Source organism: Lagopus leucura, unplaced genomic scaffold (assembly GCF_019238085.1).
Source record: "Lagopus leucura isolate 7727_CA_CO unplaced genomic scaffold, USGS_WTPT01 Super-Scaffold_73, whole genome shotgun sequence".
NCBI lineage: Eukaryota > Metazoa > Chordata > Aves > Galliformes > Phasianidae > Lagopus > Lagopus leucura.
The window spans coordinates 97,436,329-97,451,152 of NW_024962252.1; the positions used below are offsets into that span (position 1 = coordinate 97,436,329).

The 14,824-nt window shown below is 44.5% G+C and overlaps 1 long non-coding RNA gene across 1 annotated transcript in view; it reads left to right on the forward strand.

Annotated features, from left to right (window-relative positions):
* Positions 1–12,646, forward strand: part of LOC122174916 — a 59,401-nt gene extending 46,755 nt beyond the window's left edge. The window contains exons 2-3 of the long non-coding RNA XR_006177261.1: positions 11,093–11,211; positions 11,687–12,646. This is a non-coding gene — a long non-coding RNA (uncharacterized LOC122174916). The remainder of the gene's footprint in view (positions 1–11,092; positions 11,212–11,686) is intronic.
* The last annotated feature ends 2,178 nt before the right edge of the window (positions 12,647–14,824 follow it).

Sequence of the window (14,824 nt, forward strand, 5' to 3'; positions counted from 1 at the left end):
AAAGCAGATGAACAGAAAGCATGTCAATACTAAATTCAAGGCTTCTGGTGTCACTCCTTACCCCCTCCCAGCCATACACTGACACCCTTAATTTACCACCAGCAGGTCTATTTTGTTGCTATTCTGAAGCCCACATTCCCTCTGTCCATGCCTGCCTACTGTCAAAGGTCAGCCCGAACTAGCTGCTGTTTCCCCATGGACTTGGACAAGCCCAGTCTGTGCCCCTTGCTCTAATGGCACTTCCCATAGAACATGAAAAGCCGTCTCCCTTTGGTCTCTGTCAGCACCCTGCTTTGTACCACTTCTCTTTGACCCTTGACTTAATAGCTGTCTTCTTCCCAGCCATTCCCTACCTCCTTTCAATTACCTTCCTGACTGTATCCTTTGCTTCAAAGTGTATTAGTCCTCTAGTGAATAGCCTGGCATTCTTTGAAGATCTAAGCTCCCACTTCATCACTTGTTTTGGCTGTTTTCACTTTTCTGTCACATGCATCTGATCCACCCACTGGAGCTTCCTATTCTCTGACAGCCATTTATGCCTCATTATCTCCTTGACGGTTTCATTTTTCATGCTGTCTTCTCTGCTTGATCTTCCCAATCTTTTTCAAACATTTGTTTTCAAAGTTATTTCAACTTTCTCCATTTGTTTTCATGTGCTAATATCTCACATCCTTTCACTATCTTCGAGGTGATGCTCACCTTGACAGCCCTCTCCTTGTTTTCAGATAATCTTGCTCTCATCTGAAGTCCTGAAGAACCTCCTGATGGTCTCTTACACACCAGATAGCAGAGCAAGTGACCCACTGGGCAGATGAATCAAGTGGGAATGATGTGAATTATGTTTCCTTGCTGAGTCTTAGTCTTCTTCAAGAAAGAAGAAGAGCATCTTCTTAACAGCAGAGGATCTGAAACAGAGCTTCTTCCACTACAAAGGGATATCTTGAGGCTTTTTTTCTTTTCTGTCCAAATCTTTTCCTCTGGAAGATGACCAAAGATGTAGTCCTTGTTACAATCAGTTTGTAATACACGTAGGGCGGCTTGATGTACAAGTCTGTCTACTTTCAGTGCAGAATTTCATTTTATCTCTAGTTCTGCATGTCTTGTGTTATCTTAAACACAAGAATTATTTATCACCGACCTTGAACAACAGCTCTTACACCATAAAAAGCCTGCTGTTTCTTCCTGCAACCTCACTTAAATTTCAGTTTCTTCTTTGGCAGTATTGCAGTGCAAACACCAACTCTGTGTACCATGGAAACATTTTCTTATAAACCATATTCCTTCTGCAAGGTACAGCCCATGAACTGTTCAGTTACCCAGTGGGGATGCCTTTGAGATGCTCTCTTATCCCTAAATGCCCACTCCAATATTCATCATTATCACACCTGATACTGATTCAAGCTATTCTTTTCAACTGAAAACACAGGACAGGACTTGAGCTCCATGACTTTTATCAAATTCTCTTCTGTCTCTCCTTTTTGTAGAGAGAAAAGAGGAGGCTGTGGATGCCCCATCTCTGGAGGCATTCAAGCCAGGCTGGATGTGGCTCTGGGCAGCCTGGTCTGGTTGTTGGTGACTCTGCACATAACAGGGGGTTGAAACTAGATGAGCACTGCGGTCCTTTTCAACCCAGGCCATTCTGCGATTCTATGACTCTGATTCCCTAACAGACGAGCAATTCCTGAGATGACTCTGGGGTTGTAGGACACCCCACTGTGCATAGCTGATCTCCAGAGATGTCCTTCAGTGCCTGTCTTTGCAAAGGTGCTGAAGGTGCTGGTAGCAAACCACTGTTACAACCTGCTCCAAACACAGGCATGCTAAATGGTAGAGGCCACTTCTGTGGGTGAGCTACAAGAAATGAATTGTCTGGAGGGGTTTGCAATACTGGAAGGTACAGAGCCAGCAAGAATGAAGGAGAGGAAGTAGTTAGTCTTAAAAGATCATTTTTAAGAAGAAAACAGTGCAAAACCATTTTACCCAGGGGCTTTTGGACTGACCTCAAACATCACATCCCACATAAGAAATGAATGTGAAAGAACAAAAGGTCCTGCTCTACTAAGGATGTTCTGGGACTGTGTAAATAGACAGCAGAACTTCAGCAAGGAAGAAAAGCAGAGTCACCATCCCTACTTCACGGATAGGGCAAGACAGCTTTCTGACACTCATGTGGTCTCACCTCAGCCTCTAGTATGTGCACTGACAACTCTCTCTCTGACTTTGGTGACAGCAGGAATTTATCCAGAGCAGCCTGCCCACTGACTCTGTTTTGATAAGACTGAATGTCCATCTTGGTTACTTTTTTTTATTTAATTGCTATCGTGGTTCCAGTTCCACTGTTCCCTTTCGAGTGCCTGGGCACACTGCTGGCTCATGTTCAACTTGCCATGAGCAAATAGATCCCTTTCAGCAGGGCTGCTCTACAGCCCCTCATCCTCCAGTCTGCACATATAGCCAGGATTGTCCTGTGCCAGGTGCAGAATCCAGCACTTCTGGTTGTTAAATTTCATGTGGTTGGTGTTTGCTCAGCTCTCTAATTTGTCTAGATCTCTGCAAGGCCTTTCAAACCCCAGGGTAGTCAAAAGCTCCTCCAGATTTAAAACTGTCCACAAACTTACTTAGCATAACTGGGACCTCTTCAGGCTCCCAAGACCGTTGAAAAATAATTCAGAACTTAAAATATTTAATTGCCTATGAAATTGTAATGGCAGCACAAAGCACCACAGGGACAGAAAAGGTGTCCCCTCCTTTTACCAAAGAGCTTGTTCACTGCTTATTTTTAAAATAAAAACAATGCTGTTTCTTTACCCTTTTTTAAAGGTTCATTTCCAATCAAGTATACCTTGGATTTACCATGTTCTGTTCCTTATACACTAGGATAATGCTTTAAACACTGTGATTCAACAGAAGCTGAGGATTCAAATATCTTGTAAAACCTTAAAACTGATTTTAAAACCCAGCTTTAGGTTATGGACATTTATGGACTTTTTTCTATATATCCTCCATCTCGTGTTCCTTGACCTGAGTGGAATTTTTCTTACAAGGTAGTGTCTTGATGCCATAATTTAAACAGGCCTCTAAATTTCTGTACGTATTACAAACTTTAAAGCCAATCTCATGATAATCATTTATCTTAATAACCTGCTAACTTCCTGGGATATTGAGCTGGCATTGCATCCCTGCAGGGCTTCTTGCATGTGTATGTCTGTGTGGTACTTCAGTTCTCTCTTAAAAGTGCGTTGGCAGGCTTGAGTAAACGTGCCACTATTAAAATGGACTTAATAAGACCAAGATGAACTTTTAAATAAAGAAAACAGGGAAGAAAGATGATATTATCATACGTTACCAAGCCTAGACCTTCTTTTCTGGGAACGTGGAGCAACTCAGTTTGCCCAGTTCTTCTGGATAAGCTCTGAGCTTGAGATATGCGGTGATATTTCATCTCTGCTCTATCCTCAAAGGATTGCGCTTTCTCTTTTCTGGGGGAGTAAGTGCAGTGACAGGTATTCTATACAGCCGAGCAGCTCCGTTTGCCTCCTTTCACTTTAGCAGGGCTGTTTTATTTGATCTGTACTCTTTCCTGCCCAAGGGCTCAGCCCTAACCCCCCCTCCCACTTATCTGGTGTAAGTTCATTTCCATTTCCCATTGCCCCCTGCCACAATCACCATGTAGTGTCCCACGGTGGTATCCCACGTGCAATTTTTCATACTGAAGAAACTGCCTGTATAGTTTCTTGTGAAGTCCTGTGTTTTCCAAAAATCAGAATTATCTTCATAAACTGCTGTATTTTAGTGAAATATTATTTTTTGACATTAAGTGAAGTTTTATTGCTTTCCTGGGAAACTTTATGTATAATCATGACATAATTTATCACGACACATTTCAAAGAGTGCACTGACTTGTTTTACTGACAAGGTGGCACCTCAGCCAGAGGTGGGTCTGTGCAAATTGGCTTAGCCTTGATGAGCAATGACAGCTCAAGCTACGGACAGAGTTTGGGCCACAATTAACATTTTATGGATCATCTTATTTGCCCATTGAGCTCTTCATAATCAACCAGATGGAACCCTACCCTCTCACGTGCTTCCTGTGTGATTAGTCAGGTTGGTTGCACAGCCATCAATAACATCAGCTTGAATGAAGGAAAGTCCGGACCATTATGATCTGGATCTCAGTGTCACAGGGGAGAGAAGTGAAGGTACTCTTATCATCAAAAGGAAAGCATGAGGAAAGGAAGGGACAGTAGGAGTGATGGCTGCCTCCTTAAACATTGCACTGTAAGCAGATTGGGTGGGTAGGAAAGGAACACAGTGAGAATAAAAAGATGCATCTGTGAGAATGAAATCAGAGATTGCCTGTTTTCACACAGCAATTAAGAAGAAAGAAATGGACCAGGGATACAGAACCCCATAGCAGCGCAGAAATGATTAAATGGTCTGCAGCAGGGAAATAAAGAAGCATAAATATTTGATGAGGATTACTGAAGTAGGCAATGGGAAAAGTTAGAGGAATAAATAAACATAAATAAAATCTGAGGTCTTAAAACACTCAGAATCAGGAATCCAGGCAGCTCGTCTTTTGGACTGTCAGAGAGCAGAGAAGAGGAGGAAGCTGGTGACAAATGAGCCCTGGGCAAATGAGCAGCTGCTTCTTAACAGGCTGCTTCATACAGGAAGGTCCTGTGAAGCACTTGTAAATCCCACAAGACTCCAAAAATCCAGAGATTTGCTGAAGGACATCTGTCCTCACTAATGTCAAGGCTTACTTCACCTTCTGTTTCAACAGAACTGGGATTTCTCCTTTGGACTTTGGTTGGTGTGTGCATGAGGCCGTTACTTTCTTGACCAAACATTTATGTCTTGACTCAGTAAGCAGTCTGGGGGAGAACCTTATGATGTTGTCTTTAGTTGTGGCTTGTAGCCTTTCTGGCTTCAAAGGAACCGTAACAACACAGATCATCCCAAGGGTCTACGATGCTGGGTCTGATGTCCTTCAGTCTAAAGACAGCACTACTAACAACAGAGGTAAGATTCAATTAATAGAATAGAGCCATGCTGGATCACCAGATAATTACTGTAATTATCAGGTTTCTGTGGAAGCAGGGAGATGGTTTCTGGTCTGAGGATTGATGTCATTGTAATAAGGAATGCAGTGATGACTTCAGGGTTCACAGGAGCCTGCCTACTCAAAGCCCCTTTGAGGGAAGGCTCCACAAGACTTTCACTGACATTATCAATTAAGTATATTTCCTTCTGTGGCAGGTTATTATAGCTTGTCCCAAACCAGGCAGTTAATGGAAGGATCAGAAATAAAAGGAATCTTTTTTAAAAGGCTATCAAATTTAAAGCCTATTTTTCAATATTTTCAGCAAAAAACTTTTTCCTTACTCTTTCATATTTTTTAAGATTGAATTTTGCAGCAGGAGTTCGCTAAATCTTTTAGTGTTTCACATTTCAGCACATGTATAGCTGCTTCATTTCCTCAATAAAACATTTAGAACAGTTTTTGGAGAACTCAAAACATTTCTGGAACAGAGCAATGTGTTTGAGAAGTTTTCTCAGACCTTAACTGGAATCACAGAAGTCCAGAAGAATTCATCGGTTGCTTTTAGGATACTCTCAATTAGTCCTGTGCAGCCTAATTTCTGGTAAGATAATTTCTGTTCCACATAGGCAGCATACACAAGAGCTTTCTTCCAAACAAAGCAAGTTTATCCAATTCCTATTTCCCACAGATTTCTTAAAAGTACATTGTTTGGATCTTGTGCTCAGGTAGCAACAAAGGCATCTGGTCTCTTTGATTCCCACTTCTCCAGCCATCAGCTTTGCTCCCTGAAGCTGCTCACTAATGTGACCAGAACGCCTCTTAAAGAGGAGCCTCTTTGGGGAGGTGCCATTTCACCATTTGGCCTCCTCACTTCTTCATTCTGCTACAGGCTCCCGAGCCAAGTGTTTAAGGATTAGGTTTGGCTGAAACCACGAGGCTTCAAAGTTAAGAAAATTGAGAACTCATCCAATTTGCACCAGAGGGAGCCTCTGTAATTCATTTTGCTGGAAAACAGCATCCAGTCAGCAGCACACATATGGTGCAAGCATTTGAAAAGTTCATAGCCTGGCAAACAGAGCCCCGCCATTCACATCCAAGTGAGCGGCTGAGACCATCCCATCTGTGAGCAAAGTCCTTGGGCTGGGGTTTGTTCTCCCCTTCCCTTTCTTTTGTTCTCTCTTCTGTTTCCTTTTGCTTCGATTTATTCACTTATGTATTTATTTCCCCTCTTTTTTTTTTTTTTTTTTTAATAAAGTAACAGCATTTCAGGAAAATTGTGCAGACAGCAGATTTATAGCATTTTCACTATCTACTTCTCATTAATATTGATTTTTTTTTCATATTTTGTTTCTGACAGCACACATGACTCTTATAAAAAATCCTCTTCTCATTTTGCTGCTTTTCATGAATGGGAAATACGTGCTCAACTCAGAGCAAAACGTGCACTGCTCCTCTGTATGGCTAATTGCTGTTATCTTGGTGTGACTTAGTTGTCTGACACTCCTAAACAATTGCTGCAACTTTCTCACCAAGATCTGAAACTGAGAAAAAGGTTTATTGAGATGAAATTGTATTTACTAACTTAAATCATAACATGCTGCATATTTTTCTAGAGTTCAAATCTTGTGTAATACTAGGGCATTATAATGTGCTGCGTAATTAAGGATAATAAGATTGCAGATTCTTGGGAAATAAGTGAGAGAACTGTTCTGAGTGGTAAGAGTTTGCTCAGTGCCAGTAGGCATCTTAATTGTCACAAGCCAAACAAAAGGAGAAAGCCACCACAAGCAAGGGAGCTGCAATTCAGCAGCCTGTGGCTTGGGCAGGTACACTCTTTGCTGGGTGAAGAACTGGCTGGATGGCTGGGCCCAGAGAGTGGTGGTGAATGGAGTTAAATCCAGCTGGCAACCAGTTGTGAGTGGTGTTCCCCAGGGGTCAGAACTGGGGCCTGTCCTGCTTAATATCTTTATTGATGAGCTGGATGAGGGCACTGAGTGCACCCTCAGTAAGTTTGCAGATGACACCAAGTTGGCAGGAAGCGTTGATCTGCCTGGGGGGTAGGAAGGCCCTACAAAAGGATCTGGATAGGCTGGATAGCTGGGCTGAGACCAATGGGGTGAAGTTCAGCAAGACCAAGTGCCAGGTCCTGCAGTTTGGACACAGCAACCCTACAGGCAACACTACAGGTTTGGGAAAGAGTGGCTGGAAGACTGTGTAGAGGACCTGGGGGTGTTGGACAATGCTCGGCAAAACATGAGCCAGCAGTGTGCGCAGGTGGCCAAGAAGGCCAGTGGCATCCTGGCTTGTATCAGCAATAGTGTTGGCAGTAGGAACAGAGAAGTGACCGTCCCTCTGTACTGGCACTAGTGAGGCTGTACCTTGAGTGCTGTGTTTAGTTTTGAGCCCCTCAATACGAGAAAGACATCAAGGCCCTGGTGTGTGTCCCAAGAAGGGCAGCAGAGCTGTGAGGGGTCTTCTCCCAGGTAACAGCAATAGGATGAGTGGAAATGGCATCAAGTTGCACCAGCGCTTGTTCAGGTTGGATATTAGGAAGAATGTCTTCATTGAAAAAGTAGTCAGGTGCTGGAACTGGCTGCCCAGGAAGATGGTTGAGTCACCATCCCTAGAGGTGCTCAAGAAACATTTAAGGACATGGTTTAGTGGGGAAATACTTGTGGTAAGTGGATGCATGGACTAGATGATCTTGGAGGTCTTTTCCAACCTTGATGATTCTGTGAATGTATGATTCTTTCCCTCACTCCAGAAAAAAAACAATCTGCCCAAAAGTAGCCAAAGTGACCAAGGTCAACCCAGAGGGTGCCTTTTCTCTGGACCACCACATGCTTGTAAGTGGAGTGTCCTCAAGGGGACACACTCCTCTGCTGGACTGTGAGGAACTGCGTGCAGCAGACTAACAGCAAAATAAATCCCCTTTTGAGAGCTGATCCACGGCTTACAGCATAGCTTTTCTTCCAAGATGGAAAAACACATTCATGCCATTCTTTTATTTGCGCACAGCCCAGAAATCATAGCTGATTTAGCATTGCAAAACCCTAATGTAAGAAGTGGCAGTGAGGAGCAGTGGATGAGATGGAGAGGTTCTGGGTTCTAGAAGGAGCAGGTGGTGGCCAAGGCTTGAGGTGAGGGGATTGTATCAAGGAGCTGGGCAGCTGGGAGGTTTTTGGTAGGTGAAGTTTTCTATAGCTGTCAGCAAGCATTGTCTGTGTTTGCTGCTTCACTCGCAGCTCAGTACTTGAAATGGAAAGATAGATTGATTGGTTTTGGAGCGCTTGTAATCGATACAGCACATTTAAATGAATATTGTGGCTTTCCACTTAATTAGAGGTGACTTGGATGGTTAGTATTTCAGATCAGTAAAATGATCGTGTCAATGCTGTAATTTCCTAACAATGGAAATATAACCTGATTTTCTGGGCCTTACTTTGTTTTATGAATCTGCACCCTTATTCTTGCTTTTGCTTATACTGTTTGATTTAGAGAGTAATCTTTGGGTTTTTTGCAGGCTAAGACTGAGCAGGATTTGTTGCTGAGCAAAGCTTGAAATAAAAGCTTAACCTGCAGATGAAACCCTTGTATTTTCACACAGGGTCACAGAATGAGAGCAAAGTAATTGCACAGAGCACTGCAATCATGCTCAGGCACTTAAACACCAGCAGTCAGTTCATGGAGCTGTGAGGCAGCACCTTGCAAGCTTCCACCAACCTCCAGTACTCCCACTGGCTGCTGCCATCTGCGGTGTTATGGAGAAAACAGACCTAAAGATCCCTTTAGGGGGGACAGACCTGCACTGCCCTTACTCTGGGCTTTGCTTGTACCCTGGCATTTAATGGCACCCAGGTACTGAGGCAGATGTGGCTTGGCTCTGCTGGAGTTTGGAGTGCATTGGCAGAGACACTATCTGCAAAGAGATAAATGCAAAGTGATAAATGGACCCAAGGAGATATACAAAGATAAACTAGCTCTATAACCCTTGGTTTTGTCCACTCGTCTCTAATAACATTGCAGGTGTGGTGAATCTGCATGAGCAGCTCCACAGGAAGCTGAGCATGGTGAATATGTGCCTCTTGCACACTTCTTTTTTAATTTTTATTCTGTCATGAGGCTACTTAAGCATTGATGCCTGGCATTTAGCTGCCAGTGGAGCCTGGAGGACTGGTTGAAAGAAGACATTCTCCCACTGCCATCCACACTGGTGAGGCCATACCTCATTTTTGGAGCACGTGTGATGGGGAGCAGCTGAGGGAACCGAGACTGTTCGGTCTGGAGAAGAGGAGGCTCACGGGAGACCTTGTGGCTCTCTGCAATGACCTGAAAGGAGGCTGTGTGAGGTGGGGTCAGCCCCTGCTCCCGGGCAACAGCCATAGGACAAGAAGGAATGGCTTTAAGCTGTGCCAGGGGAGGTTCAGGTTGGATATTCGGAACAATTTCATCTCCAGAATAGTGCTGAGACACTGGAATAGGCTGCCCAGGGAGGTGATGGAGTCACTGCCCCTAAAGGTGCTCAAGAACTGTGGCACTGAAGATGTGATCAGTGAGCATGGTGGGATGGGTTGGGATTGGACTGGATGATCTTAGAGGTCTTTTTCAACCTTAATGATTCTATGATTTTATGATCTGGTTGTGGATAAAGGAGTCTTTATATATATACATACTTCTAAAAGTAGGTAAATAGGAGATAGATGTGCATGAGTCTCTGCATATACAGAAGTCTTTATTGGCAGATCAGCTAATTGGCCAAGAACCCAAGATAGCAGCCCAGCTGCTAGCTGACTGCTCCTGCCCTTGTTTCACAGCTGGAAATTGCATTGTTCCCCAGATTGTGCCTCTGTCTGAGAGAAGGAATGGAAATGAAAGGGGGAAAAGGGAGAGTACAAAAGAAAAAGATCTATTTTTTTCCCATTTTGGTCTTTTTTTAATTGCTGATGTTTCAAAATGAGAAACACTCCAATTACCTCTCAATGGTATGCTGGAGGTTTTGAGTGGCTCCTGTTGGTATTTAGATATGCATAATGGTGGTGGGGGATCTCATTAGAGGGTGGCTGATTGTGGCAATGTTGTCCCAAGGAGCTGTGGTCTCTGGGGTAGCAGAAGAGTTTGAGGACAGCAGACAGACACTCGGTGCCATCATCTCCTGAGAAGAAAGAGATGAAAGTGGATCATTTCAAAATGGGATTCCTTCACCCACAGGTTATTAGGATGGAACCTGAAAGTGATGAGCAGCGGAGATGGGCAATGATGAGACGATGGCAACTTCCAATCCTTTCTTTCATCATAATAGCTTGAAAATCCTATGAAGCTGTGAAAGCTTTTTTTTCCTTTTTTTTTTTTTTTTTTTTTTGACTGATTTGGACTTCAAACCAGCTTTGTCTAATAGTTTATTTTGTAGAGTTGTCATCTTTTTCAGCCCTTCTTTTTCTGCCTCTCTGCTCCCCTCTATAACCTCTCTCCTCTGCTGATGTTATTCACCACTGTGCTCTTCCACATGTCAGGGAGTAAGGAACAGGGAGCAGAGAATAGGGCTCTTTTCACAGGCAGGGAGCACTGGCTGTACGCCCCAGCAGGACCAGATGTCTCCCACTGGCCCTCCTGAGACTGCCACAAGCAGGTTCCCAAGTCCATGGATGCCCTTTCATTATCTAATGGGGGGCTCTAAGAAAGAAGGGACAGGCTCTTTATAGGGTCTGTGTGATAGGACAAGAGCAAATGGTTTCAAACTAAAACAGGGGAGATTTAGATGGGATATAAGGAAGGAGTTTTTTTCCATAAGAGCTATGAGGCAATAGCACAGGTTCCCCAGAGAGGTGTTTGTGTCCCATTCCTGGAGACAGCCCAAGTCAGGCTGGACAGGGCTGTAAGCTCTGGCTGTAAGCAGGGGGGTAGGACCAGATAGCCTTCAATGGGTCCCTTCCAACCCACATGATTTTATAATTCTATGATTCTATGTCAGGGCTATAGGAGATCACACAAAGTCAAACAACAGTAGATTTCACATCTGCTCACATCTGGTCTGCTCCCTTTTCCCAGTTCCTCCTGATGAAGATCTAAACTGCTGTTTACAGACTGAAGGCAGCTAAGTGCTACAAGACTTCCCTCCGGAGCGTGTCGCGTGGACCTGAGCTGCATTTCCATCTTGTGATCTTTTGGTAAGAATTAAATCATCTTAATTCTCTGGCAGCTGCATTTGCATGTATTGATTGCCGTAGAGTCGGGAACTTTAAATCGGCGTGAGTGATGGACGCAGCGCTGGCTCCGATCGATGCAGCACCTCTGAATGAATACAGTCATCTTACACTTAATTAGGGACAGTTCAACAGCTCTGTGGGGCCCTTTGTGCCAGGACAGGTGTCCCATGCAGCTCTTTGGCACACTGCATGAGTGGGTTTGATTCCTGTGCTCTGCAGTGCTGAGCTTAGTCACAGAATCCTCCATCGCATGTGGGGAAAAACACAGCTGAGCACTCATCAGGCATCTTTATTAAAATTTTATTATGTAAATTAATTGCTTACATAAGCACTGGCATAGCACATTGGAGCGCAAGCTTGGCAGATTCAGAAAATGCCTTTAATGCCTGTAATGTTGGGGTTTCTGTAGTTTGAATGTGTTTCCTCTCCCTTCCAGGAACTCCAGAGAGCACAGATGGGTTTTTCTTACCCTGGGAAAAAGTGAAGAGCAGAGAGGAAGGACACTCAACATGAGCCAAGGGAGGAGTCCCCAAAGCAGCCCACAGCATGGAGCACCTCAGTACAGCTCAGGAGCATGGCAGAGTTGAGTAAAGTCATGCCACTGCATCACCAGCATACTTTCTGAGGTATATCTGACTCATGAATTCAGTGCAAGTTGCTACAGGTTTTCTCCAAATTCCTGTTAAACTGTTTAAAAAAAAAAAATGTTCTCTGTCCCTTTGCCAAGGAGGTATTTATTGATATTTATGTGTTTCTTTCTCCTTCATGTGCTAATGTCACCCTGTGGAGACCTAGGAGCTCCTCTCCTGCCTGCTGATGCATGTGACATGCGAATGGGTGATTCAAAACTTTTCAAAAACTATGTTCTCTGTCATTTGTTCCCCATCTGCAGACAGAAACTCCAACCATGCTGCAGGTAACAGGATGCACACACTGGAGCAGAACAGCTCCAGTGTTTCTGTGTTAACTCCCACTGGGCGCTGCTTTGGGGCACTTGGCCTCCAAACCCCTGGCACCTTAAGGAAGAGCCTTTGCCACAAGAGCTGTGGCACTCCAGAGCCTTTGCCACAAGAGCTGTGGCTCTGGTGATGGAGGGACAGAAGTAGGAGATGAAGTGGCCATGTACTCCAAGGAAACAGTTGTTTAATAAATTAACAGGCAAATTAAAACAATTAAGCCACATTTCCTATTAGCTGCTTGCAATAATGAAGTTTGATGCTAACGAAATCAGGCACTCAGTATTTTAATCTTTTGTTTTTACATCTCCATTCTGGAGGAAAAGCTGTGGGAAGGCACAAAGAGTGACACAGGGTCAAGCTAAGTTCAGGCTCAGCTCAGTGTCACGGTGCCGACTGCCTCCTTGGTGCTTAGGGTGGGATCTTCCCTTCCCCCTTCCCCTTCCCCCTCCCCTTCCCCTTCCCCTTCTCCTTCCCCTTCCCCTCTCAAAGAAGTTTTATGTCACAGTGCCACCCAGCTCAACCCAATGCATCACATACAAAGGAGCACATCCTCTGTGTCTGTCAGGAATTAGGGAAAACTGGGAACAAAGCAGGCAGGTCTGGTGCATTGGGGATGTCTTGCAAAGCCATGTGGCTCTGTCAACAGTGGATCTGTGCCACTGCGGGTTATTGCAGATGCTGAACTTGTGCAAGATGTGGTTCTTCTCCAGCATCTTCATTCACAGTGCTCCTGTGAGTGGAGTGGGGTGAATATGGATAAAGGACTACAAAGGTGGTCAAGAGCTTGGCAGTAAATAGAGCACCAGATCCAGTGGTACTTTTGAGAGCCAGCACAGAGGTATGTATGACATGTGTGTACCATGGCCATGGGCTTGGCCAGTGGCCATGCTCCCCTCAGTGTGAGCTGGGGGGGGGGAAACCAAACAAAGCTGGGTTGATGCTATGGGGATGATGTGTTGCAGCCTGCAGGCATTTTTGTCAAGAGCATCTCCAGGCTCATTTTCTAGGGGAAGCATCACACATCCTGATGCACAGAGCCTCCAAGGGCTGGGCTGGGAGCGCAGCCGAGGTGGCTTAAGTACATGGCAGATGGGCGCCAGCAGAGGTTGGAGTCAAGGGGATTTTTCGACGTGCCTTTTTTTAATCTCCTCTTAAGCAGACCCACTCAAGGAAAGCTGTAATTATTTTAATCTCTTCTTTCCCCTTCCCACTCTGCAAATGCACTTGGCTTTGCAAGGCCTCAGAGGCAATTTTATGGAGGAGAAACATGCCAATTTTTTTTTTTTTTTTAATTTTAATTATTTCAGATAGATACATTTCTAATGATGTGCTAGCCAAGGAACAGAGGGTTTTTATTTATTATTATTACTATTTGTTATATTTTTACTCACTAAAGAATGAATCAACCACTCCCAAAAGCCACCATTATGGATTGGTGAGACATGGCACACAGCCACCTCATTCCTTTCCTGCCCTCAGCCCTCTGCAGCTGCTGGGGACTTGCTCTTAGCACTTGATTGGGTGCAAAGTTGCCATTCAAGTGGGATCTGTGGTCAGGCCCTGCCTGCTAGCACAGGTGAGTGTCAAGCATCCGCTTTTTAAGTGCTTGTAGGTTGTAGGCATTAAGAATATCTTGGCTTTGATTAAGAATAGAACACATCTGTGTGCACTGAGAATCTCCACATCTTTGTGTATGTGGAGGTGGTGTTGGACTTGTTGTAAAACAAGGGTTCCAAAACCCTATCCTTTGACTTGACTTCTCTGGGAACACATTCTGAATCCATCTCCTCTCCAAAGATGGGACAACCAGAGCTGACTTGAGAGTGTAGTAATTGAGTACACCTGTGTTGCACAGCTCTTTGCCCATTTGGGATTGGAGGCAGAACTCCTTGGCCAGCTGCAAAGTAGGGTCTGGGGGAGGATCTGAGGAGCAGCTATGGGATAAAGCTGGTTGTCTTCATCCATGCTGGCTGGCAATGGTAGAGGGGAGCTTGTAAGTGCCCTGCGAGAGAATGGGTGTGGATGTGATAACCTCTGCAGTCGGCTCTGGGAGCGCAGTGGTGTGCAGCCTCATCCTGGAGGTCTGAAGCGATCCCAGCGCAGTTACAGGCTGTCTGTTCTCCTGCCCTGTCCTGTCTCCTGCTTGTTAGCAGCTCTCATTCTGCATTCTCACAAAAGCACTCATCAAACATTGACTGCATCCAGTTTACTGGAGAGAACCGTTTTCAGGGTGTGACCTCCAGCTCTTAGAATATGATGAAGTCAGTGCACAACTGTGGTGTTGATGCTGTATCAACAATAGCAGCAAAGAAAGCAGCCAGAAACTGTTGCGATACGTGAAACATCCAATAAGCAGGTCCTAAACCTGATAATTTAATTAAAGCTACCTGGCTGTAGGAGCCCAGCTCATAGACCGCTATGGAGCAGGTAACCCCTACAGAGACCAGGTTACAGCTTTGTCACTTGGGGGGGGAGGAGGTAATATATTGTGTTCCGCAGGAAAACATGGCCCTGAAACAAACCCTTCTCCAGTTTGTCTATTTCAGACTCTTTTGCTGTTTGTTTACATCAACCTTTATTTTTTCCATCCGTTCCTGTCACTTATTTTGTATATT